Genomic DNA, 12,925 nt, shown 5'->3' with positions numbered 1-12,925 from the left:
ACAAATACATGTAATATTGGATAATTTTTTTCTCAATAAACAAATGAACAAGTATAATATTCTTTTGTGTTATTTATTTAATTGCGTTCTAGTTTTAGGACTTATGTGAAGATATGATCACAACTTAGGCCATATTTATGCAGAAAAAGAGAAAATTCTGTAGGATTCACAACCTTTATAACACCGCTGTACTTATTAGTTAAATAAAAGCACGCACATGGGAGATGGCTTTAACTGGTGTACTCACATTGCAACGAGAGAGAGAGAGAACAGTGCACATGCATAGACAACAGATCAATACGTAGTGCTGGGGGGGCGGCGGTGGTTACTCTAAAAGAAATAGATCCATACATTACATTTCCTCCCCCTTTAGATTAATACGACATAAAGCCGTATATGTGCAAAACATTCAACTTCCCTTTCATAAACCCATATTCCAAATAATCATGCTTTCACATAACTAGCTTCACAGTTCTAAAGACTCAGTTTTTCGGATAATGCTGTTTCTTTCAGGATAGTGCCTGTAGACCTGTGGAGTGACCTCAGGTTTGGCAGATGCCAACGATAATGTTCTCGTCACGCATCTGGACCTGTGGAGTAATATTGGGTTTGATAGGTGTCTTGTCTAAAACAACACTGTCAGTTTCCTGTGTTCCATTGCTGTCAGATGATATCATCACTGAGAGGTAAGTCCGGTGACTGTAATGTGTCCATCTTGTTGAACGCAGCTGACTCGGATGTGTTCTTCGGTTGAGCATCCAATATCTGTTCCACATGACAGGTCCGTGTCTGATCTCTAACATCCACTGTGAACATTAGCGGTCCAGTTCTTGTAGCTATCATAGCAGGTGTCCACTTGTCTCCTTGGTAATCATATACTAGGACTTCCTGTCCAATCTCAAAGCTCCTTGTTGCTTCACTTGGCAACTGGCTGAACTGTTTATTCTGCACTTTCCTCCGTCGATTTGGTTTCAGGAGGTCTATGTGAGACCTCAGATTCCTGTTCATGAGCAGCATTGTAGGTGATTGATTTGTTGTTGCATTAACAGATTTCCGAAATACAAAAAGAAAGTGCTGTAGAGAGATGTCCTCTTTGTTCATCACTTTAATGGACTTCTTGAAGGTTTGGATAAACCTTTCAGCTAATCCATTCATTGCTGGGTGGTGAGGAAATGACTTGAAATGTCTGATACCACTTCTCTTCATGAACAGTTGGAATTCTTCTGATGTGCATTGTGGTCCGTTATCACTCACAATTTGTTCTGGTAAGCCATTTCTGGTGAAGATAATCTTCAGAGTGGGGGCAGTCTGTTTATCTATTCCCTTCTCAAACATCTTCTGATTAGCATTAAGCAGTTGTGACAGCCTCTGATTAGTGCTACCATTTGGCTGCAGTTGCCTGTCAATGCCACATGAGAGCTTTGATTGAGTGCCAGTCTAGTTGGATTTTTCTCAACCATTCATTTCTGAAAAGTGCTGGCCCTCCACTATTCAATACATAAAGCTCTAACTGTTGTATCTGGCCTCCACACATCACCTTCACTTTCAGTTTGCCTTTGGGAGACACTTTTTCACCTGTGTAGGTATTTAGCATCACTGAGCTCTAGTGGTACCTTAGAAAACAGTCTGTTGTAGTCAGCCTCTAGAATTATAGACAAAGCTGACCTTGATTCCAGCTCTAGTTTTAGTTTTACACCAGACACATCAAGCTTTCTTTTGCTCATCCATATTGTTTGTGTTACAACACAGTTTAACCCTCTCAATGCACGACTCCCAGCCTTCATTAGCACTATCAAATTTGTCAACTTTCCAGACTGAATCCATCACCACATTACTTTCGCTTTAAATTCTGCGCGTCTTTCACTCTTACCATGCACTGTACTCACATGCTTGACAGCAGCTGTGATGGCTTTCTCATGCTGTTTAACTCTTGCTGTTTTGTCTTGTAACTGTTGGTGCAGCTCATGATATTTTCTAATATTCAAGTTCATACTCATCGCCGATTTGTTGTGTCTGCGCATTATTTGTTGCGAATTAAATAAAACCACGCATGTGGGAGATGGCTTTAACTGGTGTATTCATATTGCAACAAGCGAGAGAGAGAGAACAATGCACGTGTGTAGACAACAGAGCATGGGCGGGCAACAGATCAATATGTAGTGCTCAGCAGTGGGGTCATTGCTCTAATAGAAATAGCTCCATACAATACATGGCTTGCAGCAGAAAACTACTTTTTAACTGGTAATATCTTTTCTGTTCTTTGACTGTTCATGGAAGTTCAGGAAAACTTAGTTGGTGTGTACACAGATATTGGTTGTGTAAGTTCATGTGTTCTTCTGTTGGGACAATGAAGGTACTTGCCTGTAACTACAGATTCTCTCTGTTCCTCCCTGATCATTGTTACAAGCGGTGATTCTTGTAACAGCTTCCATTTCTAGGCTAAAGGGCTCTTTGGAGTATTGGACTTAAATGTTCTTTCTCTATCAAATGATGGAGAAAAATTAAGTTAGTGAGAGAAATGGCTGAATGTATCACAGAAGATGGATTGTGCAGAAAATTAAAGGTTATATAGAACAGGAAGTTTCTTGAAAAAAGTAGTCTGAATTAGCTAATTATCTCAAATGCTGTGAGTCACTCTGAATATTTTTATCAGGTAGGGGTGCACCACTATATCTAACGGAAATTGACCTAGTTCTATATGATCTTTTGCAATCATTGCTTTACTGAAAGCAATAAGCCAAACTGGAGTTTAGGAAGAGAAATGTTTTGCTGCAGTTGGAGGAATAGTTGGAGAACAAGGTTTTTAAAAAATTTGTTTTATTCTGGCCACATTTCTGTTAAAGTGGCCAATATATTGATGTGAAGAATGACCTAAAATTATGATATCTACATATCTGTATGAATGCAAAGTAAGGGAGTCCAAATAGGTATGGATTTAAGGTGAAAGTGGACGTATTTAAAGGGGATCTGATGGTCAAATTTCTCACACAGAATGTATGTGGAATAAGCTGCTAGAGGAGGTGGTGGTAGCAAGGTGAGAAGACATTTGGTACATGGATAGAGAAGGTTTACACTGAAATGGGCCAAATGCAGGCTAGTCTGATTAGTGTAGATAGCTACTATTGTCAGCATAGATGATTAGGGTGAAGGACCTGTTTCTGAGCTGTATAACTCTATGAATCTATGAATTTTGGCTGGGCTTAGATAGTTGGTGAAACCCTTGGCCATAGTTTAGTTGATTATTCATTCAGCTTACGCTCCAGTACTTCAACACTTACTCTGAGCTGGATTCAACCTGAACCTGTAATCAACTAAGGTGTGGTTTTGCTGGAGGTGCTGCTCTTTAGCTGAATGTCACTTTGCCTTTTCTGCCATAATCGTAATGGGCTTTTCCCATTGTTCTAACCTATCTAATAAACTTTGGTGAAAGTTCTCCAAAGTTGTGTTAGAATTGGCGTGACTAGCTATAAATATGCAACAAAGTGTCTGACTAAGCCCTTTGATGTTTGTATGTGGCCTATACATCTAGCAAATAGAGGCATTATGTTGCGGGCGTTCTTATATGTCCAAACATTATAACTGCCACTACACTGTTAGAGTGTGTTCTTCTGTGGTTAATCAATTATAATAGTTTTATAAAGCACCATATAACAACTAGAGGTCATGAAATGTAATTGAGTCCTTTTTTTCCACATTTCCCCATTCAACACTAGTACTACCCACTACAAAACAAATTACGGTCACTTGTCCTCCTTCTATTCGTCTCTATTTGTTCAGCTTTTCCTATTCCTCCACTCCTCTGGTTGCACCTATCCACCATCCACTCATCAACTAGTTATACTTACCACCTTCAGCACCCAACAGCAACCCCACAGTTCGATATCCTGGCACTCTTTCCTCTTCCTTCTCAACACGATGCACGGTCTGAACATGAAATATCACTGTGCATCTTCTGCTTTCACTGATGCCACTTGACCTACTGAGCTCTTCTTGTTTTCTAGATTCCAGTGCCAGCCTTCAGGTTTCAAATTGTTATCAATATCATCATGGCTCCATCTGGCTAAGTAGACAATGGATGTGCCCGTTCCGGGGCACAGACCTGGGCAATAAAAATGGAGATCCTGGGCTGCCCAGACATCAAGATCCCCCTGTTGGCCTCGTGGATGTGGTCCAAAGGAATGCGAAGCAGTACATTTGGCATCAGCTTGGCTGCAGGAGCTGCTGGGAGGTGACGTGATACGTCATCCAACCGCCTTAGGGGCTCCACTCCGGATTTGTGTAGGGTTTACTCCTTAGCTTTCTCTTCTCCTGAAGATACCCACAAGGCAGTGGGATCTGTAACCCTGGATAGGGGCCCATACTGGGTACCGTCAGCCGAAGCCAGCTGAGCCCAGGACTCGTGTAAGGCAGGGTCGTCACATCCTGTAGAGGTGACATAGGTAGCCACTACCAATAATTTGGTGAAGAAATAACAAATCTGCTGAATTTTTATTCAATTTGCATGCTCTGAGCCAGTGTTAGTTTCGACTAAGTAGTACGAAGATCTGTGTGTCAGACTATTGTGCATTCCTGTACAAATAATCTATGCTGACACTCCAGTAGTAGACACTCCACTGCATATTTGATGCTCTTGTCTGTTGGATAAGATGATGAAATGGGCACTGGAATTGGATGTAAACATCGCATGGTATAATTTGAAAAGTAGGGAGTCAATAGATTCTGGCACGGTTCTGGAGGACAGGAAGATTGCAAATGTCACGCCGCTATTTAAGAAGGGGGCAAGGATGCAAAACGGAAATTATAGACCTGTTAGCTTGACATTGGTGGTTGGGAAGTTGTTGGATTCGATTGTCAAGGATGAGGTTACAGAGTACCTGGAGGCATATGACATGATAGGCAGAACTCAGCATGGTTTCCTTAAAGGAAAATCCTGCCTGACAAAGCTATTACAATTTTTTGAGGAAATTACAAGTAGGCTAGACAAGGGAGATGCAATGGATGTTGTATATTTGGATTTTCAGAAAGCCTTTGACAAGGTGCCGCACATGAAGCTGCTAAACAAGATAAGAGCCCATGGAAATACGGGGAGGTTACATACGTGGATAGAGCGTTGGCTAATTGGCAGGAAACAGAAAGTGGGAATAAGGGGATCCCATTCTGGTTGGCTGCCGGTTACCAGTGGTGTTCCACAGGGGTCCGTGTTGGGGCTGCTTCTTTTTACGTTGTACATCAACGATTTGGATTATGGAATAGATGGCTTTGTGGCTAAGTTTGCTGACGATACAAAGATAGGTGGAGGGGCTGGTAGTGCTGAGGAAACAGAGAGTCTGCAGAGAGACTTGGATAGATTGGAAGAATGGGCAGAGAAGTGGCAAATGAAATACAATGTTGGAAAGTGTGTGGTTATGTACTTTGGCAGAAGAAATAAAGGGACAGACTATTATTTAAATAGGGAGAGAATTCAAAGTTCTGAGATGCAACAGGACTTGGGAGTCCTGGTACAGGATACCCTTAAAGTTAACCTCCAGGTTGAGTCGGTGGTGAAGAAGGCGAATGCCAAGTTGGCATTCATTTCTAGAGGAATAGAATATAGGAGCAGGAATGTGATGTTGAGGCTCTATAAGGCACTAGTAAGACCTCACTTGGAGTACTGTGGGCAGTTTTGGGCTCCATATTTAAGAAAGGATGTGCTGACATTGGAGAGGATACAGAGAAGATTCACTAGAATGATTCCTGGTATGAGAGGGTTAACATATGAGGAACGTTCGACCGCTCTTGGACTGTACTCCTTGGAGTTCAGAAGAATGAAGGGGGACATTATAGAAACAATTCGAATGTTGAAAGGCATGGACAGAGTGGATGTGGCAAAGTTGTTTCCCATGGTGGGGGAGTCTAGTACAAGAGGGCATGACTTAAGGATTGAAGGGCGCCCATTCAGAACAGAGATGTGAAGAAATTTTTTTAGCCAGAGGGTGGTGAATCTGTGGAATTTGTTGCCACGGGCAGCAGTGGAGGCCAAGTCATTGGGTGTATTTAAGGCAGAGATTGATAGGTATCTGAGTAGCCAGGGCATCAAAGGTTATGGTGAGAAGGCGGGGGAGTGGGACTAAATGGGAGAATGGATCAGCTCATGATAAAATGGTGGAGCAGACTCAATGGGCCGAATGGCCAACTTCTGTTCCTTTGTCTTATGATCTTATGGAGTCCTTTGACTATTGATACTTATTTCATAATAAACCTCACTAACACAGATTGGGTAGTATTTATGCCCTTCCTAGTTGTGTGAACTGCCTGTGTAGAATAAATGCTGCATTTTATTTATTTATTTGTTTGTCAGCCTGTAGTAGTTCTTGCACAACATTTTTTTTTCATTTTGCTGAAGCTTTTTTTTTGATAAAATAAAAACCAGGTGATTTTTATAATATGGGTTTGTAACCTTTTCTCAGCGTCCCACAGTTGCACTGTGTAAGGTTTTGAGATCGAAAAAAATCTTACCAGAATTCACCAGCATTACTGCTGAGGAATCTACTCTTGGTTGTACCTGATGTAGGACCCAGTTTATTAATTTTAGTGAGAATTGAGGAAAAAAAGAAGGTACAAATAACCAAAATTTTAAAGAAACGTCGTCCATGTTTTAAATTTAAGCATTTGCAATATATTTTATTTTTAATATTTTAATTGTTTAAAGATATTTGACAGCTTTGACAGCCATCAACAGGGAGTGAGGAATTTTGTCAGCTGTTGAAGGCTCCTAGCGAAGTTTTGTGGTTGGGGCTTCTCTGATCCATTCACTTCACTCATTATTCCTTTGAAACTCTGAATACATCTGGACCAGTGATGATATTATCTTTCAACTAAAGCATGTACACAGAAATAGGCAATATACAGGCAAAGGTCCTGTGTTAAATCTGAGCCTTGATGATTTTACACTTCAGTTTTAGCTAGCTTTTGGAAAATTGTGGCTTGGCGTGCCAATGTGGAACCAAAATGACCGCTTTATAAGATTGATGCTGTTACACTTCTGATGCTTGGTGGATGTTGCAGTACTCGAAATGCAAATTGGGCCATAAAGAATTCTAAGATGGTCCTGAGAGAAGCTATATACATAAATGCAAGTCTTTCAGCATCTCCCCATGAGCCAGGTTTGACAACCAGGTATCAGTATGCATTGTCTCAGACGTTAAGTTACAGGTTAGCCACTGGCATTTTACCCTCAACAAAATCATCTTGAACTCAACTTATATACAAAGGAACTCTGCTCAAACAGAATAATGATCCTCACTTATAATGTAACTGTTTTAAAGGATTCCATAATTGCCTTTCAGTGAAAAGATTGAGTTGGGCTCTCTGGGAACTAAACATGTGAGTATTTGTTCATTGTCAGGAAGAATTCATCCTTTCCCTTGCAAATCTGTCCTTTCAGGAAAGCTGGCTTCCTCAAAGTACCGTATCTTTACAGTTATTAGTTAGCTATAGATCAATTTACTACATGCACTACATATAAAGAGAATATATTTAAAATTTGTACATATCTCAGTGCAATATGCTTACATAACAGAACCCAACACACTTTGCTTCCAGTAATAAATATTTGACAGATGTATTGATAGTAATCCTTCTTGAATGGTTTATTATAAAGAAACGACGCTCCATAAAATCAATTTGTGAAGCTTTCTTGTAGTTGTTACAGTCACAGGATTGAGTTTGTTAGTACTAACACAAAGGGAACATTGTTCATACACTCTGATTACATTTAACAAAATCAGACATCCTTTATCACACCAGTCATAGGACTACGTTTAGTAATCTTATCACAAAAGCGGTTTTGTAATAAATATTGTTATGCTTAAATCTAATCCCCATTTCATGTCAGATGAGTTATCTGAATGCAGTGGCATGCAAAGGTTTGGGCACCCCTGGTCAAAATTTCTGTTTCTGTGAATAGCTGAGCGAGTAAAAGATGACCCGATTTCCAAAAGGCATAAAGTTAAAGTTGTCACATTTCTTTAATATTTTAAACAAGATTACTTTTATATTTCCATCTTTCACAATTTCAAAATAACAAAAACAGAAAAGGGCCCGAAGCAAAGTACTGACCAAGCATGGTCAGTACTTAGTAGCACCCCCTTTGGCAAGTATCACAGCTTGTAAACACTTTCTGTAGCCAGCTATGAGTCTTTCAATTCTTGTTTGGGGGATTTTCGCCCATTCTTCCTTGTAAAAGGCTTCTAGTTCTGTGAGATCTTGGGTCGTCTTGCATGCACTGCTCTTTAGAGGTCTATCCACAGATTTTCGATGATATTTAGGTCGGGGGACTGTGAGGGCCATGGCAAAACCTTCAGTTTGCCCTCTTGAGGTAGCCCTTTGTGGATTTTGAGGTGTGTTTAGGATCATTATCCTGTTGTAGAAGCCATCCTCTTTTCATCTTCAGCTTTTTTTACAGATGGTGTGATGTTTGCTTCCAGAAATTGCTGATATTTAATTAAATTCATTCTTCCCTCTACCAGTGAAATATTCCCCATGCCACTGGCTGCAACACAAGCCCAAAGCATGATCGATCCACCCCCGTGCTTAACAGCTGGAGAGATGTTCTTTTCATGAAATTCTGCACCCTTTTTTCTCCGAACATACCTTTGCTCATTGCAGCCAAAAAGTTCTATTTTAACTTCATCAGTCCATAGGACTTGTTTCCAAAATGCATCAGGCTTGTTTAGATGTTCCTTTGCAAACTTCTGACTCTGAATTTTGTGGTGAGGACGTAGGAAAGGTTTTCTTCTGATGACTCTTCCATGAAGGTCATATTTGTGCAGGTGTTGCTGCACAGTAGAACAGTGCACCACCACTCCAGAGTCTGCTAAATCTTCCTGAAGGTCTTTTGCAGTCAAACAGGGGTTTTGATTTGCCTTTCTAGCAATCCTACAAGCAGTTCTCTCGGAAAGTTTTGCTTGGTCTTCCAGACTTCAACTTGACCTCCACCATTCCTGTTAACTGCCATTTCTTAATTACATTATGAACTGAGGAAACAGCTATCTTCTTATAGCCTTCTCCTGCTTTGTGGGCATCATTTATTTTAATTTTTAGAGTTCTAGACAGCTGCTTAGAGGAGCCCATGGCTACTGATTGTTGGGACAAAGTTTGAGGAGTCAGAGTATTTATAAAGCTTTGAAATTTGCATCACCTGTGGGTTGGCTGGTGGCGCAATGACATCAGCACTGAACCTGGGAGCAGAGGTTCCCGGGTTCGAAACCAGCCGGGTCCGCTCCTGAGTATGCTTTCCATCCGTGCTGGGTTGAGTGTCGAGATCGCAACTCGACCTTGTAAAATAAGGGGAAAATACTGCGAAAATGCCTGTGTGAGGAGTGGCACGCCACACAGTCTCTCTTTCGCTCTGTGCCTTGTAAAAAAAAGCCATGAAAAAGATATCATCATGGATGCACGCACACAGACGCACACGCACAGACGCGCACGCACGCACACGCACAGACTCGCATGCACGCAGGCACACGCCAAAAAAAGGTTTGCATCACCTGGACTTTCCTAACGATGACTGTGAACAAGCCATAGCCCTAACAAGGCAATTAAGGTCTGAGACCTTGGTAAAAGTTATTGAGAGCTCAAATCTCTTGGGCTGCCCAAACTTTTGCATGGTGCTCCCTTCCTTTTTTTCCACTCTAAAATTGTACACACTATTAACACAAAAATAACACACTAATCTTGCTTAAAATGTTGAAAAGAATATTTCATCTTTAACTTTATGACTTTTGGAGATCAGTTCATCTTCTACTCACTTAACTATTCACAGTAACAGAAATTTTGACCGGGGTGCCCAAACCCTTGCATGCTACTGTATGTGGATGTTCTATTTTGTGAAAAATGATACAACCGGATAATTTATTTATTAAATATTTTATTGGAAACCTTAAGTTTGAGGCATTATCTCAAATAGATTTCTACTTGAGAGAGTTTTATCTTTTTTAAGGTATTCTTTGGATAAGCTTTACACATGCTGTCCTTAAACGTCAAGAATGACTTGCTTCCATTTCATATCTGCGGCAACTGATGAAGCCAATATGGGATCAGTAGACTTTGATACAGAAAGGAATGAGACTGGAAACAATTGATAGACTGAGTGGTTGAGTGACTTCCTTCTGGTGTTTTTGCATGGCCTCTTCATTCTTTCAATGAAGAGACTTAAAGTACTCAGTGTGTTCCTGGGTAGCCTCTTCCCATTTTGAGTGGCTATGGGTAAGAGATTCCCACATCTCTGAAGAAATTTACATATTTTTTCGAGGCAGGTTTAGAAATAGCGTATGTTTTATGAGACTGTTGTCAGGTATGAGAATGATGCAGCCCACCCATCAGAGCTGATGGGTGTAATGAGAATCTTGATGATGGGAACAATGATTTGAAGACAGGATGTTGACATTGGTTTCCTTAGCCTGGCAAAGGATTTGGAGAACATTACAGTGATGTCATTGGTACCATCTCTCCAGTGCTTTGAGGTAACTTAGCCATGTTGCTTGGTTTGATGCATTGTCTTAACATTTGGCCCTTGCATATGCAATCCTTTAGTCTATGGAGCAGTCCATGCTTTTAACTTCAATTTACTACTCAAAAAACTGAAGGCTAATTGCAAGCTTCCTGAATTTACTTACATTTACAGTAAGAACTGAAGCCTGCTTCTTGTTTGAATTAATATCAGCTATATTCACATACTTCCAGAATACTCCCTAATGTACCCCACTGCCCAGGTCCTGGAGAGAAATCTGTCCCAGAAAGGCCCTACTTTAAGGAGGATCTGATTAAGCAGGGCAACAAAAATGCCCTTCACTTCAGATCCCTTCCCCAATTACCAACCTATCTGTACCTACATCTACTCTATCTAACGTCCCCAATTACCAACCTATCTGTACCTACATCTACTCTATCTAACATCCCCAATTACCAACCTATCTGTACCTACATCTACTCTATCTAACATCCCTAATTGGCTATCTACAAAATGGAAATGAAACCTTCCAGAAATTTGATCACATCCTCTTTGACCCTTCAATCTCTGATAACTAAAGCTTTCAGTAGTAGCTGTCAGCAGTTAATCTGTGGGTAGCATCACAGCAAGGAAACTTTCTTTCAGGTTCATCAGTAGCAGTTCACTTTCCATGCCGTGACAGAAAATTATCAGAATGATCTTGACAACCAGGCTTTTTGTTCACTCCACAGAAGGGTTTGTGTGGTCTCTATTCGAATACCTTGCCCCAGTGGCACACTCTCTTGGGCAATCCTTTTGGTTGCTGGTCCAAATACTGAAAGGGCTCAGCTTATTTGTGTTCATCCCCCACTCAGCTGGGGTAGCTACCAACCAGCTCTAAGATTTCTTCTCCCTTTCTCGGGGTTGTGGAACTTGATATCTCTGCCTTAACATGGATCCCTTCCCATCTATTTTCCCCAAATTCTATTCCAATCTATAAAACTAATCATCTACCTCCGAGAACCAGCCTCCAGTACAGTTACTGTTATACTTTAAACTTTAGTCACAGTTCGCTGACATGCTCTCTCTCTGCCATCTGCATTTGCGTTTCTGTTCTCTTTGATCAGTGGGTCTACTTCAGTCAGATGTGGTCAGACATGACACAGCAGACTGGCATTCATCACTTAGATTCTCTGCAAATGGCACTGTTACTGGGTAGACTTGATCCCTTGTTCTGTCTGTGAGGGTGACAAGAAGGTGTTTGACGTGTTTTAACTGGAGTCCGGTGTTTCCACTGGCTGCCTCTCTGGGTCTGTACCCGGGCTGGACTTCAGGCAGGGCTAGGCTTGGTTGCAGCCCAGGGGCCAGAGCTGCAGAGGGGCCCAAAATAGGTAACTATCATCATGGCGGACAAAAAAAAAGACGAGAGTGGAGCACAGCAAAGAAAAAAGAAACAAGAAAAAGAGGACCGTGAGAAAGAAGCATTAAAAAAAACATTGAAATTGATAGAATTTTTTAAACCTGTTCTCGATGATGCAGCAATACCATTGCTCTTGTCACAGTCTGAGACTGGTGGACAGATGGAGACTTGTTCAACAGCTAGTGCTGGCACCAGCGTTAGCACAGGACCACCGTCCTTGCCACAGTCAGCAGCTAATGTTAGGAGGCAGACAGCATGACTTTGGGATTCCCAATCACAGAGGCCTCTGAACAATCAAGTCGGGCCGCCATTAATGTTCAGGTTACCGCTACTGAGGATCCTTACAGCACTGATCCTGCTCGCTGGGGAAAGGAGACGTTAGACGATTCAGTCCGAGCGTACTGGGCTAAGAAAGGGCCGGAGTCCTGCCAGAATAAGGATATGGATATCAAAACTTCGGAATGAGTATGCAAACAGCAGAGATGTTTTTTTCTCCAAATTTCACTTCAAATGCAAGCTCTTAAATGGTGAGTACATATCAAGGAAATGACTCTTATATTCCTCTTCCACCGGCATTGCATTCTTCAGCACTTTGGAAGTGCAAGTGTTGCATTGCAAGTTGTAAATCTAGACCTGTATAATGCTGTGAACTTGGTGAGATCACTGCGGGGATACACAGCAACGCTAAGGTAGACCGTTCCTGTGAAACCTTTTGTGCCGAAATAGCGTAAAGTGAAGAAGCAGTTACAGTTAATTTATATGGGAAAAGTTTTTGAGTGTTCCCAGCCCCCAAAAATAACCTACCAAATCATACCAAATATCACATAAAACCTAAAATAATACTAACTTATAGTACAAGCAGGAATGATATGATAAATACACAGCCTATATAAAATAGAAATAATGTATGTACAGTGCAGCCGGGAAGATTAATACAGAATCGATTTGTGGGGGAAAAAATCAGCACGTATGCGCATGTGCACGTCACATATGCGCACACAGGTGCCCGCGCAAGGCTTCATGGTCATGGTAGTCTT

This window comes from Mobula birostris, chromosome 10 (genome assembly GCF_030028105.1).
Source record: "Mobula birostris isolate sMobBir1 chromosome 10, sMobBir1.hap1, whole genome shotgun sequence".
Lineage (NCBI taxonomy): Eukaryota > Metazoa > Chordata > Chondrichthyes > Myliobatiformes > Myliobatidae > Mobula > Mobula birostris.
The sequence above is the reverse complement of the archived record's forward strand: the minus strand, read 5'-3'. Positions refer to the sequence as shown.